Below are 13,093 nucleotides of genomic sequence, written 5' to 3' on the forward strand. Positions count from 1 at the left end.
AAACACGAACATGACGCAACCGCGGTTCGATAATGCTCGGCTCATTCGACGAGATGTCCGCGCGACGCGAAATGTCCGTCGGGACTGTGCTGCATCACGCTGAAACACGACCTGGGGTAAGGGATAGTTTTTTTTCTGAATTGTTCCGGTCGTGTTTGTCAACTGGTGCACAGAGTACGAGCGCAGTTAATCTCGGTGACGTCGAATAACTCAATTCTCGCATTCCGGTTGCAGGTGCGACGTGTACGCGCGCGCGCCTCCGATATATACCTTCGGATCGAAAACGCTGCAGCGAAAATTCGATACCCGTCGCGCGCGCGTGTGTGTGTGTATGTGTGTAACGTATTGGCGCGGATGTAAAATCTTGATCAGATCGTCTTGATTAAAAATTGCGCGATCGAATGCGCGCTGAAATTTCAAAAGTGACTGATCGATCGCGCAGCCGGACGATCTCGCATCGTAGCTTTGCGCGTCACGCTTAATGGGATTAATCCCCGGCGAGAAAATGAGAACCGCGTCGACACCCCGTAACCGTGGGGCTGTTCGTTGACGAGTAGACAACGGAACCAAGCAACCATGAAGGGTCACCGCATCAACCGAGGCCAGCCGATCCAAGCCAATCCGACGCGACGCGCGAGCCAGTCGGCGCTAACTAATGTTTGCTCAAAGAATCGTCATGTATAATTGAGTCAGCCAGCGGCATGGGATGGAAAAAATCAACGGGCGGACGTGCGGATCCCCGAGCTGAATAATCGACTTTCGGTGTATACAGACTTCCACTCGCGATTTCGAAACAAACCGCTCTTATTAGGCGAACCGTTTGGTATTTTACGTGTTGCAACGTCGAGCTATCGCGTTTAACCTCGCGATCTCGCAATTAGCACAAACGGAGGGAAAATGAATATTTTTCCAGATAACTACGTTAATTGCAGCAACAAAATTTGCATATATTCGCGAAACTTTAGTTTTATATATACATATATAATAGTTCACATCTCGCGCACTCTATCGAATAAAAGATTCTCGAAACACTTGGTTGAAACAAAATTTTATTTCAAATATCAAATGCCTACGAGATAAAATTTCAATTTTATTCTATGAAATAAATGCAAGTCCGAGAGGCGAACGGAATTATTTTAATTGTTCCAATTAGTCAAACGGAGATCGATAGAAGATCAACGAGAACTTCGGAATGAGCAATTGAAGTATAATGCGACGCGGAAGGAGCGGTTGATTCGCTTCGTCGACACACCAGAGGACGTCGATCCTCTCTTCGTCGCTAGTCTAGAATCGTGAGGACCCTGGTTCGAGGGTCCTAGAGTTAGGCAATCAGCGTTGATGAGGGGGTCAGGTCGAGGGGCGAAGGGCTCGGACAATTAGTAAGTACCCCGCCCACTCTCTCCTGTGTGTCGCTCTCGCCCCGATTTACCTGCCCAACAACGCACCGACCGCAGGCGCTACGCATGCGAAAGAGGCTGCCGTACGCGGGGTTGGGACGCTTCGTTTACGTAGATCGCGTTATACGCACTGGATTACGCGCTCGTAAAGGTCTCTTCACGGTTGCAGAGGCAGTGTCAACGCTATCGGTCGAGGCAAATCGACGAGCCGTGACCGGTCCTCGTTTACGTCGACGATATACGGCTACTGTGTTCACGAAAGAATCAGTCAAGTCCTATACTTTGCCACGGAAATGTGAAATATATTCATATTACAGAAAATAATACGTTCAGAAGTGTAAAACTACAACTTTTGGAAAGAGTAAATCTACACAGACAAAAACAGTATCAAATTAAAATATATTCTCTCTGACAATCATTGTTTCATATTTGTATATGAATACTGCTTGTGCAAGAAATTATATTCTTGTTTATATAGAAAATAATGATAATCTTGCTTATATGTATATTTCAAAAAATTTGATAATCTTGAATTTTAGTGAAATATTTTTATTTTAATAGTACTCTTAAAAGTGCAATATGATTGTTTTGATAATAATAACATTATTAAAAAAAATTCTTATTCATGAAAATAATTTCTATCTAAATACTTTTCCCTCTGAATTCATCATGAAAATTATTATTAAACAATGAGAATATTTTTTTTTTTATAAAACTGTACAAAATTTTTTTGTGCATGTACATTATGTTTATTTAACACTACGTAATCTTTGCAATATTTAATTTCGAAAATAAACATAATCTCAAAACAAGAATATTCTTCTTCTTTGATATTAATAATTTTATTTTGGAGCAATTTTATTTTCTCAATTTGTTTGCAGTTCTTTCGTAAATAATATTCGAATTTTCAGAGCAAGTAGCGCACTGAGAGACTTCGAAAGATACTGAGAGCACACTGTAACGCAGTATAATAAAGTAAAAATAAACCAAAGATCTCCCGCAAGAGATTGCTCAAAGAATCCTCACTGATTTTCCTTAGCGATACACTAATTGTTCTTACGATGAAACGTGTCGAGGATTACACGGCGTTTCGCAAAAGGGAGAAGGAAACGTACAGGGCAGGAAATCGCGGAAATAATAAGCCTCTTTCGAGAGGAATTCGCAACAATGAAGACGACTCCCTTCTTCTCCCGACGATAAACAGAACCGCCGTCTTCGAGAGGCGTCCCGCGTTCTTCGAACTAAACTTGTCTTTTGCTCGTGGCCGCTCGAAGGCGAAGGTAAAGGCGAAAGCGCGGCGTCGCGCGACCTTAGGAAAAACGTTTAACGAGCTGTTTTGCATCGCAATGCCCCGACCTCGTTATCGGTTATCGACCCGCTCGCGGCTGCTGTCGCGGATTAAAGAGTACCTGCCCCACAGTCACGTGTACGTCACGTAGTGCGTTTCACGCACACGTTTGCTTCGCAGAGGCGCCGCGCTCCACGGCGTTTGATCGTCGATTGGCACAGCGAGGGCCGCTGAAAAGGCGAATTGTTTCGCGGAAACCGCCGATTTTCAGACCGTGCTCGCCGCTAAATCGGCGCGCCGCACCGTGCCGCCGCGCGCCGTTTCGCGGAACGCGAATCGATCTTCCCACATTTGTTTCCGAGAGGAAACTTGTTTTTCACTCGTAGAACGCGGGGCCCTGCCACGCTTTTGTTCCTTTGCGTGTTGAAATTTTTCACTCACTCCGGCGATCCACGCAATCAAAAATTCTTTTTCTTCCATGTTTTTTCATTAGCGATACCGCGAAACTATAAATGCGATGATAAATGCATGAATCTTGGATCAATTTTAGATCGATCAAGACCTTGTGGAAAATAATAAATCAAACACTCATATTTACTAAATATTTTTAAAATCGTATTCAAGTATTCGCAGAACTGTATTTAAATATAATATAAAATAAAAAATGGAAAAATTGTTTCGAGCGATCTTAGTAAGTAAAGTGTTAATTTAACGGACTGCACAAAAAATTGAAAAAAACGCTCGAACCTTTCCAACTGTGGCCTACGACGATAATAGTTTATCCTTATCTATTAGTTTCATAATGGAACGTGATCTTTAGAATTAGCACATGTGTTAAAGAGTCATAAACGCTGCCTAGTTTTCAGTTTGTTTTACTTATTTGTAACTTGATGTTCATAAAAGAAGGCAAACAAATTCAGTTATGGTAACAGAAAGAGGTAAAGTTACAAAAGCATTATTTAAAATATAAAATAGAAAAAACAAATTTATGGCAGTCTTAATTTATTATTCATTATGTTAGTCTTAAAGCAAAGGTATATGTAAATATATTCAAACTCATTTTCTCATTTTACAACTCGTTGCAACTTTTATTCAATAACTTTCACACTCGTTCGGAATTAAGATACCTGACTCGAATACGAATTCCACAATTTTACCACGTTACGCTGACCTGTTTCAAAATCCACGAAATCGGTCCTCCGATCAAATTCCTAGGTAAGTTCGAAGCGTTTCGGGCCGGACCCTCGGTTTCTTTTTGCGAGGGTCCACCCAGCTTCCATCCAACGGCAGAACGGAACTCATCAGTCCGAGAGGAAGTGGACACGTCGGAACAATTTCCTTACACCGTCTCTCCTTCCACCGTCCTGGTACAGCTCGACACCACCCCCTCGGACCAGCAGCCTCATTTCTACCCCGTCATCGCAGCCGCTACTGAAATTCTGACCCCTCAACGATTGACCAATTTGCCAAATCGATTCACATCGAAATGAACCTACGTAATATCTCCAGTTGGCTACTCTGTCTCTCTCTCTCTCTCTCTCTCTCTCTCTCTCTCTCTGTCTCTCTCTTTCCCTCTCTCTCCCTTCCCCGCCTTTCTCGCGTTTTCCTTCAAATAACGTAGAAGCTTGTAGGCCTCTTTTAGCAGCATACGAAATAATATGCATATTATTGAAAATACATTATGACATTTGAAACTACATTAAAACAGCATTCCGAAGATTTGCAAAAATACCTATACAATTTTTTTTTTTATAGAAATTATATTCAGCAAAAATTTAATATAGAAAAATTAGAATAATCTTTATCTTCTCGTTAAAAAGAAATCGACTTCAAGTTTATCTGAAAATTATTGTGACCAAAATATATTTTTATATAAATGTATGAAAAATTCATGATATTAAATTTTGTTATGAAAATGCAACACGTTTCACAGAAATTTGGTATAAATTGATAAAATATTGACAAAAATTATTTTTACGCCTATATTCTGTATCTTATATTGGCTATCGATAGAAAGAGAATAAAGGATGCAGAGAAGGTTGAACTAGATTGGAGTCTAGACGTACGTGGCAAAAGCACCCCGGCATTTTTAATGCCCGAGCAAGTAGGTACTTAGTACCTATCCTCTCGGAGGCAGAGAGCCCCGTGTACCCACCCTCCAGATATTACCCTTTGGAATAGCTGCAAAAATTATGGACAGCCGATAGGCCAGCAGCCGCTGCAGGGGTGCGTCTCATCCATTTAGGTCCATCACACATGACTGGATAGGGTGAGACTTACCCCGCAGAGGTTCTCACATAGATTACATGCATCTCGATACTTTTTCGCGACACTAGTCTGATGAACAACGAGAGAGATTTTGTTTTCAATTTTAAATTCAAATTACTAATCACATTCTATAAACGAAAGAATTTCTGTAGTGATTTAAAAAGAAACGTGATCAAATAATCTTAATAATTATTTAAGCATAAGATTAATATTATTTAATTTTACTATTTAATTTTGTTTGCGGAATATCACATTTAATAGTAATATAAAATAAAAATATTAAACAAATCTTTTGTCATTTATGCACACTCTAGTGAAAAAATAGTAAAAATATTATAAAGGGAAGTTCTGCTTATACGAACGTTGTTCATATTTCAAAGGAGGCATCGTGGCACACTTTTTCAAGGAGCGAGCGTGTCGTTACTGATCCTAAAGATCGCTCAGATGCAGACTATAGGGGATGGGTTCGCCCTTCTAGAGCAGATTTATCGATTATTCTTGGTCCAGTGGTCCCCTTTCGTCGAACACAGCATGCCTTATTCGATGTCATACGTGGTATAGCGCGTGAAGTTTACGAGAGTAAATGTTCTAAACATTTGGGTCATTATTTTATGTCAAGAAAATAAATATCTATTAACATAAGCAAAACTTACTGTTGTATTAATAACTATTAGTAATATGATGTTAGTTAAGAACATAGTTTAGAGGCTCAAGTAACGTAGTTTAAACAAATAAACAAGTCTAAAATAAACGTGTATATCCTTAATTGGCAAATAATAATTTCTATGGGCTTATAATTTAAAAATATCTGCTTATTTAAAGTTGAAGTAGGTAAAAAAAGCAGTAAAAAATTATTATGTAGATTTTACATACTAAAAAAATTCTACAGTTATAATATATATAAAAAAAAGCTTGCAATGTGAAAAAAAATATATATATATACATTTACGCATGACAAATTTCTTTTCTTGCACTTATGATCAATGTCGTCGACTATACACGAAACACGTGGCTACCCACCACGTACGTAATACGTATACCGCGTTCTAACATGTGTGCACGCACACAAGCTCGCATACACTCGCTGCACTCTCACCCCTCGTACAGCGTATTACGGTCGTCGGGGGTAAACCACCCTGGCCTCTAGGAGCCGAGAGCGGGAGCCCGCAGGGGTACGCCACGACAACCCCCGTAGCAACCCCTCAAAATCAACCAAACTCCCCCCTTCGCCTTTCAACTGCACCTCCGCCTTCCTTCCTTTCTAAACCTCCTGATCCATTCTGTAGACGTTAATATCTCGTGGGTATCCGTCCATGCCGGATTTTCATTCGGAAAACTAATCACAAGCCTTTGGTATTGATACTGCACGCGATATCTGGGAACCGTTGATAAAAATAAGAAAACTACTTAACTCTTACGCATACACAAATTTTTTTTTCATTTACAAAATAATATAACAATGAGGGAAAATGTATTCAATATTCTATTGTCCTATGAAATTATTTTATTATTAAAGAGCTCACCTTTTTGTATAATAATTATATAATTATACTAGGGAATTCTCTCTTTCTTAAAATGATTTAAATTACTTGTAAATGTATTAAAACCAGATTTTTTTTATAAAATATATTGGAACGTTAACAATTTCTGACATTGCAGACAGAATAGTACTATTGACAAAACACGCATGCGACAACGAGACCAATGACAACACGCGCATTCTGCTTACGTGCGAGTTGCATACTCGGAGTTCTTTGTATCGAGGCTACCACTAAAAATAGGGTGAATACATTGGGGACAGCTAACACCATTATCTAATACTCCCCAACGACCATATGTGGTACTCCCTTCTCTTTTTCCTCCTCTCCATCCTGTACCGTGTCATTCTTAAAAACTTTTGTCATTTTCGTCTCAAAACTGCAATGCAATATCGTTTCTTCGGGAAAAGTTATCGCCATAAAACTGCGAAAGTTATTTGTTAATTGCCTAAATCTTTGTTCATTTTTCAATACAAAAGTTGACAATCTTATATAACATAATAAAAATTTTAAGAAAAATAAATGTAATAAAATATCATAAGTAGCTGTTAAAATAAAATAATCATTTATTTTGTAAAACCAATCTAGTTAGTTTCAAAAATAAAGATTTATACTTATAGCGAATTCGATACGACGCGTTAGTCAGCACTGGTGCACATTAAAGCAGTCATACACAAATTGTTGTAAAAATATGTGTTTAATATAAATGTAAAAGTTGGTTAAATTGAAAAATCCTTAATATATAATATTTTATTGTGTTTGATAAAATGTGTATTTTACTTTTTTTTTTAGATATTTGCTTTCACACTTTTACATTAGATCATTAGAAAAACTGCACGTGATTAAAATTAGTGATGCCTTTTTCTATTTGCTTATGCGTATTATTTTTTTTTTTACTTTTATTCAATTTCTAGATTTTTTCAAATTGCCTGCGGACTGTGGAACAGATATAGGTCTACAGAAAGTCACGAAAAAACATTTTACTTGAGTTTGATCATTTATCATGCTCGTTTTACTTTTGATCGACGCCTGAAAAAGTATCTTCTGTACAACTGTGCAAACTCGCAATAAGATAAATGTCAACCACATCGAATTATTATAAATTAAACCACATATTAATATCTGAATATCAAATTAACGTATTCATATGTATAAAGTTGAAATCATAAAATTGAAACATTGAAATATTATAGTTTAGTAAACCTATTATAAAACACATTTTAAATAATTTTATAAATCCTCTTGTGCAGTGAAACTTATAAATAATCGCTTACGTACTTGATTGGTTCTCATTCATTTAGCTTCTTTTTGCGTAGTCACTTTCATTAATTCGTGCAAACATGCACATAAAAGTTACGAAACAACCGAGAACAGATTGTAGACAAGATACTTTATTAGCGACTCAAGCGAATACCCTACAAGATCCCTTTAATCTAACCACGCCAACACGGAAATCCCAAATCGCATTCTTCTCTCTTTCGGTAAGATTGAGGCAACCCTCGCACCGCTATATCGAAACGTAGAGCGAAGGGTGAGGCAAGCGAGAGGCTGGTCGGAAGGGAATCGTGATCCAGTTCATTCGGTATGCTTCCGTCTCTATACCAAGAAGTAAAAAGAACAGAAAAAAAGGAAGGCAGACACAGATCCTTACCAGAAACAAAAACTTTAAGCCAATATTTGTGTAATAATATTGCGTGGAATGAAGAAACACAAATTATCTAGACGATCATGTATGAATTTTCCACTGGCAGTTTTCTCAAAAATCTGCTCACTGTTCACAGATTGGAGAATAAAAGTTTCCTTTGAAAATAATAACAAACAGCACACGCTTGATGTTAATATTAGAAGAAAGGACAAAGTACAAAAAGAAATTGAGAAAGCAATCAATGGTTACGCTTCATGAAAGTTTTGGGTAACCTAAGACTTATATCTGCCACTTCCTGTCGCACGCACCGAGACGAATGCATCTGTATCTTCTTCGCTGTATTTCGACTTTAAATCGTGACGCCAATAAAATTTATGGCGAGCCATGCGCCCAAAGTTATCCGCATGGTTAGAAAGCTTAAAAGGTACAGCAAATTGTTTCAATCTTTATTTTTTTTTGTGTGTGTGAATGGCGCGTGGCTGTGACAATAAAGTAGGACGTAGAGTTTTTCTCGCACAGGATAGGCTGATTGCACACGTCTGCACGAGCGACGAGATATACGAAAAAATATCGTTAAACCCAGCAGGAGTTTTGTAAGAAAGTTACACAATTTTGATGGTCGCCTAGATGACCTTAAGATTGCAGCATTATAGGATAGATTTTTTTGCAACGGGCAGACTTCACAAACCCTGCACGAGCAGCATAATATATAGAAAAAATCATTAAGCAAGAGCAGCAGGAGCCTGATGTGAAAGTTCCACAGTTTTAATGGTCTACATGGCCTTGACCACAATAAAAGCATTCATGGCAGGGTAACTTCATTATACTTTCAAAAATAAAGCCATTAATCAAACGCTTGATATGTTTATATTCCTATTTTCTGCGACGCATTTCTTTCGAACACAGCATTGTGTTTCAGAAACTTTTCTTTTGTAATAATTTTTCAAAAAGTACAATATATATATATATATATAGTATATATGCAAAAAATATTTATCATCAATATATATATATATATATAGTATATATGCAAAAAATATTTATCATCAAATTTATAATTTAGGTAATAAATTATTTCCAGATTCAATAAATTCCATCAAAATTGCGACAAAATCAACTTGATTTTGTAATCTTATAAATATAATTAAATTAAATATAAAATTGTCATAAGAATCGCTAAATTCTAGCGAATCTGAATTTATTACAATAAATTATTAAATGTTGGTTATCGTAGTCACACTTTAAAACAGTTGTGTAACGAAATCTTGAAATAATAAAGATGCGTACGTTTCAACTTTCAGTTTGGGTTCTCTTCAGTGTAAATATAATAATAAAATATTATTTGCTTTCATAAGATAATGATTTACTATGAAACGCCTGACAATATTATTCGCTCTGAAGAGGATCTAAACCGCGATTGAAACGTATGCGATTTTATTAATTCAAGGTTTTCGTAATCGTCACATATTATTAATAACAGCATTTAATTCATTATAACTCGGGTCTGCAAGAATTTAACGGATGAATCTTGCGGTACTTTTATATTTAATTTAATTTAATTTATTTTAATTTAATTCATTGTCCAAAGTCTAAATTTCTTGTCAAATTTCTTATATACATAGGTATACTATTCAACCTGTCATCGCGAATGCTTACATTTCTAAAATGCATACAACCTCCATTCGCACGTCTTCGACGCTTTATCAGGTAGAAATAGGTGAGATCAAGTAATTGGGACATCTCTATTCCCGAGCGGGGGATGTCATCAAAGATGCGAAAGTACAATCATCCGAAACTTTATACGATCCTCCCGCGGACAATACAATTCGGCGGTATAATACCGAGCATCCTGGTGCGCCGCACGGCCAGAAAGAACGTCTCTTCCGGGATATTCATCGAGGAGCGGCACGTAAAGTATAGGATCTCACGGGATGCGTGGGTGTTATTGATCAAAAGATTCATGGCTCATCTTCCCATAAAAGCGAGGAAAGATAAGTCAAAAACTGCATTGTCAATTGTATTTTTTAAATATCCACCTGTGTATAATTAGCTATACATAAATTTTTTTATGTATTTAGAAGAAAATTCCAATAATACGTGAATAAATGTATAAAATAGAATGATTAATCGACATCTCTATTCCCATCGACGTAACGTTTAGTTTTGACATATTCGTGGAAAGAAGATCACCGTTTCGAAACATTTTATTGAATCCAACGCGCACAAACGCCCACACGCGCACACAAACATATTCAACTATCGCGAAGCTACATTTGAGGGTCGACTGTTCTCGGTTTTATCGAGAGATGCGTCTCCCCAACCTTGGCTAAGCATGAATGAAATCGGTCCGAGCATGAAAACCGCGCGGATGAATGGAACACGGCGGCCGAAGGCGTTTTCACGGCGATGCGCGCGGTATGTTTGGTGACTCGACGTAAATCACTGGAAATCTGCTTTATGCTCGCGGGCGCAAACAGCGGCGGGCCCGCCTCCCCGCATCGGGTTCATCGACAATGGCGATCCGCCCTCTGAGCGCGTAACTTCGAGGCGGATCGCATAATAAACACGTTTCTCGTCAGCGCACTCGATGCAGCGTCCTGGAAAACGCGAGTCGCCTGTAAATAAAGAACGTATTCTGGCACTCGACAAAACGCGAGATAAATGGACACTGCCCTGCACGATCGCCACCATTGCCACCCTCCGCCCTCACCGTTTGCTCGATCGTTCGCTCCCGGAGGGGCTGCACTTTCCTCTCACGATGCAAGCTAAGCGATTCTGCACTTCTATTCAAAAAGTGTAAAACAATAAACACTAAATACCACGGACATAACATTTATTGCAATTAATCGCTTTTTTTCAAATTTCTCTTTCTGTTAAAAGGCAAGCTCTAATTAAATAAATAAAAAATAATTGAAGTTTAGACTTTGCTATTAAGTGTATTAGTGATGTTTGCATATTACGACATATATTAATTTAAAAAGAAAATGAAATATGTTTTCTGATAAAATTTCAAGGTTTGGTAAGATTGATGATATATCTGCAGACGCAATTATTTGTTCCGAACATCCCTACGGGGAAGCAAATGTCACCGAAACGAAAAGAAGGTGATCGTACTTTTATTCACGGTGCAGAATACAACAGAAACTACTTCAGTAGCCTGCCCATGCAACTTCCAAAATATTATATTCCAAGAGTAGAAGAAAAATCGAGAGAAACATTCCTGGCAAAAACCCGGTACAAATTACTCTCAGATCGCTTGAATGAGTGCACCTGGCCGAAGGCTGACCTGCGGAAACTATTGTTAGATAAATTATAGTATTAGTAAGGAAACCGTGGAATACGTATGCAGTATTTTCCGAACTTTTTATCAAATTGAGGCTATAAAAAATATTTTTCATGAAATACAAAACGATTAAACAAGACACCTTGAGAAATTTAATACTGAAAAAGAAAATAATAATAAAATAAATTATAGTTTTGTTAAACACAAGTATAACTTTCAAAATACATTTTTGCTAATATATTTTACTCATATTAAAGTGAACTTTCTTTGTGTTTCGCCAACACAACAAAATCTATTTTCGGGTTAATTTTATTCACTATCAAAATGCCATACCAGTGCCGTTAGAGCTATTCTGGTAATTATATTTTTAGATGAAATCGCGACTTATCAGTAACGAAGAGTAAACAGAATGATACTTCCGCGACACGCGAAATATTATTATAATAAGATTAAATTTTTGTAGTAAATACATATATATTATAGAAATACTTCATCGTGATGAGTGTAACTTACAAAATTAGTAAATATATTTCATATTTTTTTTACATAAGAATAGAATACTTTTTTATATAATTAAAAAGGAAAATTATAAATAAATATCTAACAAATGTCTGTTTTCTATTTAATATAATTAAAGCATTCTAAACATTATTCATTTTCTCAAATTCTCAAAATAAAAAATTTTAACAAAAAATAGGTAACATATCATGTTATCATGACTCGAAAACCGGGAGAGAGAAGTCAAAATAATTTCTTTATCAAAAAAGTCTCAGTCAAGACAAAACTTCAAGAATTATGTGTAAAAACCTCTTGGTCAAGCGATAAATCAATTTTCAAAAATGCAGAATCAGCAAACAGAGAAAGCACGTTATCGACTCGACAGGGTTCCTCGAATTTGTCAATTGTTACACTGTCACACGTGTACATATAATCTATGTATAGCAATATAAAGTAAAAAGGTAATATTTATTGCAAAAAATTATATTCCTCATTATGAATATCAATGGATACCCCCTGTTGCCACTGACTTTAGAAATTGCATGGGTGGCCGTTTAAAAACCTCATCGAATATTTTTGTTGCCTTTTCCTGAATGTCGCTTTTCACTTGAAAACATTTTCAGAGTATTAGCCTTGACCTTCACATTCTTCTGTGGTTCATTTATAATAGTCTATGACAGAACCTTGTAATGAAACCATGATTCAACCACGATTCATTAAGATTGCGTTGCCGGACCCAGAGGTCGAACATATTTAAAATAATATTATTTAAAACATTTAAAATAAAATAGTTGTTTAGTATTTATTATTTTAAATAATTTTTTATAACCTACTTCTTATTTTATATATTTTTTTATTTTAAATAAGTCGTATCAATTATTTTATCAATTCTTGATGAGCTAACTTAAATTTATAGCTTTCTGTTTGCAGAAAGAAAATGGATAAAATAATTTTTGACGTACATAATAAAAAATACAATATAAATGTATTATATTTATATATATTATGTTTATATAAATTATATAATATATAATAATAAAATACAATATATATAATATTCTTGCATTTAGTTTAGCTTCTCCAATTATTAACGAAACATTCTAATAAAACAAAATTAAACAAATAATCATAGATATTCTCTGTATTATGAAGAGCACCATAGTTATTGAATTTTTA

General features: G+C 36.3%; 1 protein-coding gene across 1 annotated transcript in view; it reads right to left on the reverse strand.

The window, feature by feature from the left end:
* The window catches only part of LOC105196762 (runt-related transcription factor 1), an 89,726-nt gene that overhangs the window by 56,480 nt on the left and 20,153 nt on the right, over positions 1 to 13,093 (reverse strand). The gene's annotated exons all lie outside the window — the stretch shown is intronic.

The sequence above is a fragment of the Solenopsis invicta genome, chromosome 2, assembly GCF_016802725.1.
Source record: "Solenopsis invicta isolate M01_SB chromosome 2, UNIL_Sinv_3.0, whole genome shotgun sequence".
In the NCBI taxonomy this organism is placed as follows: domain Eukaryota; kingdom Metazoa; phylum Arthropoda; class Insecta; order Hymenoptera; family Formicidae; genus Solenopsis; species Solenopsis invicta.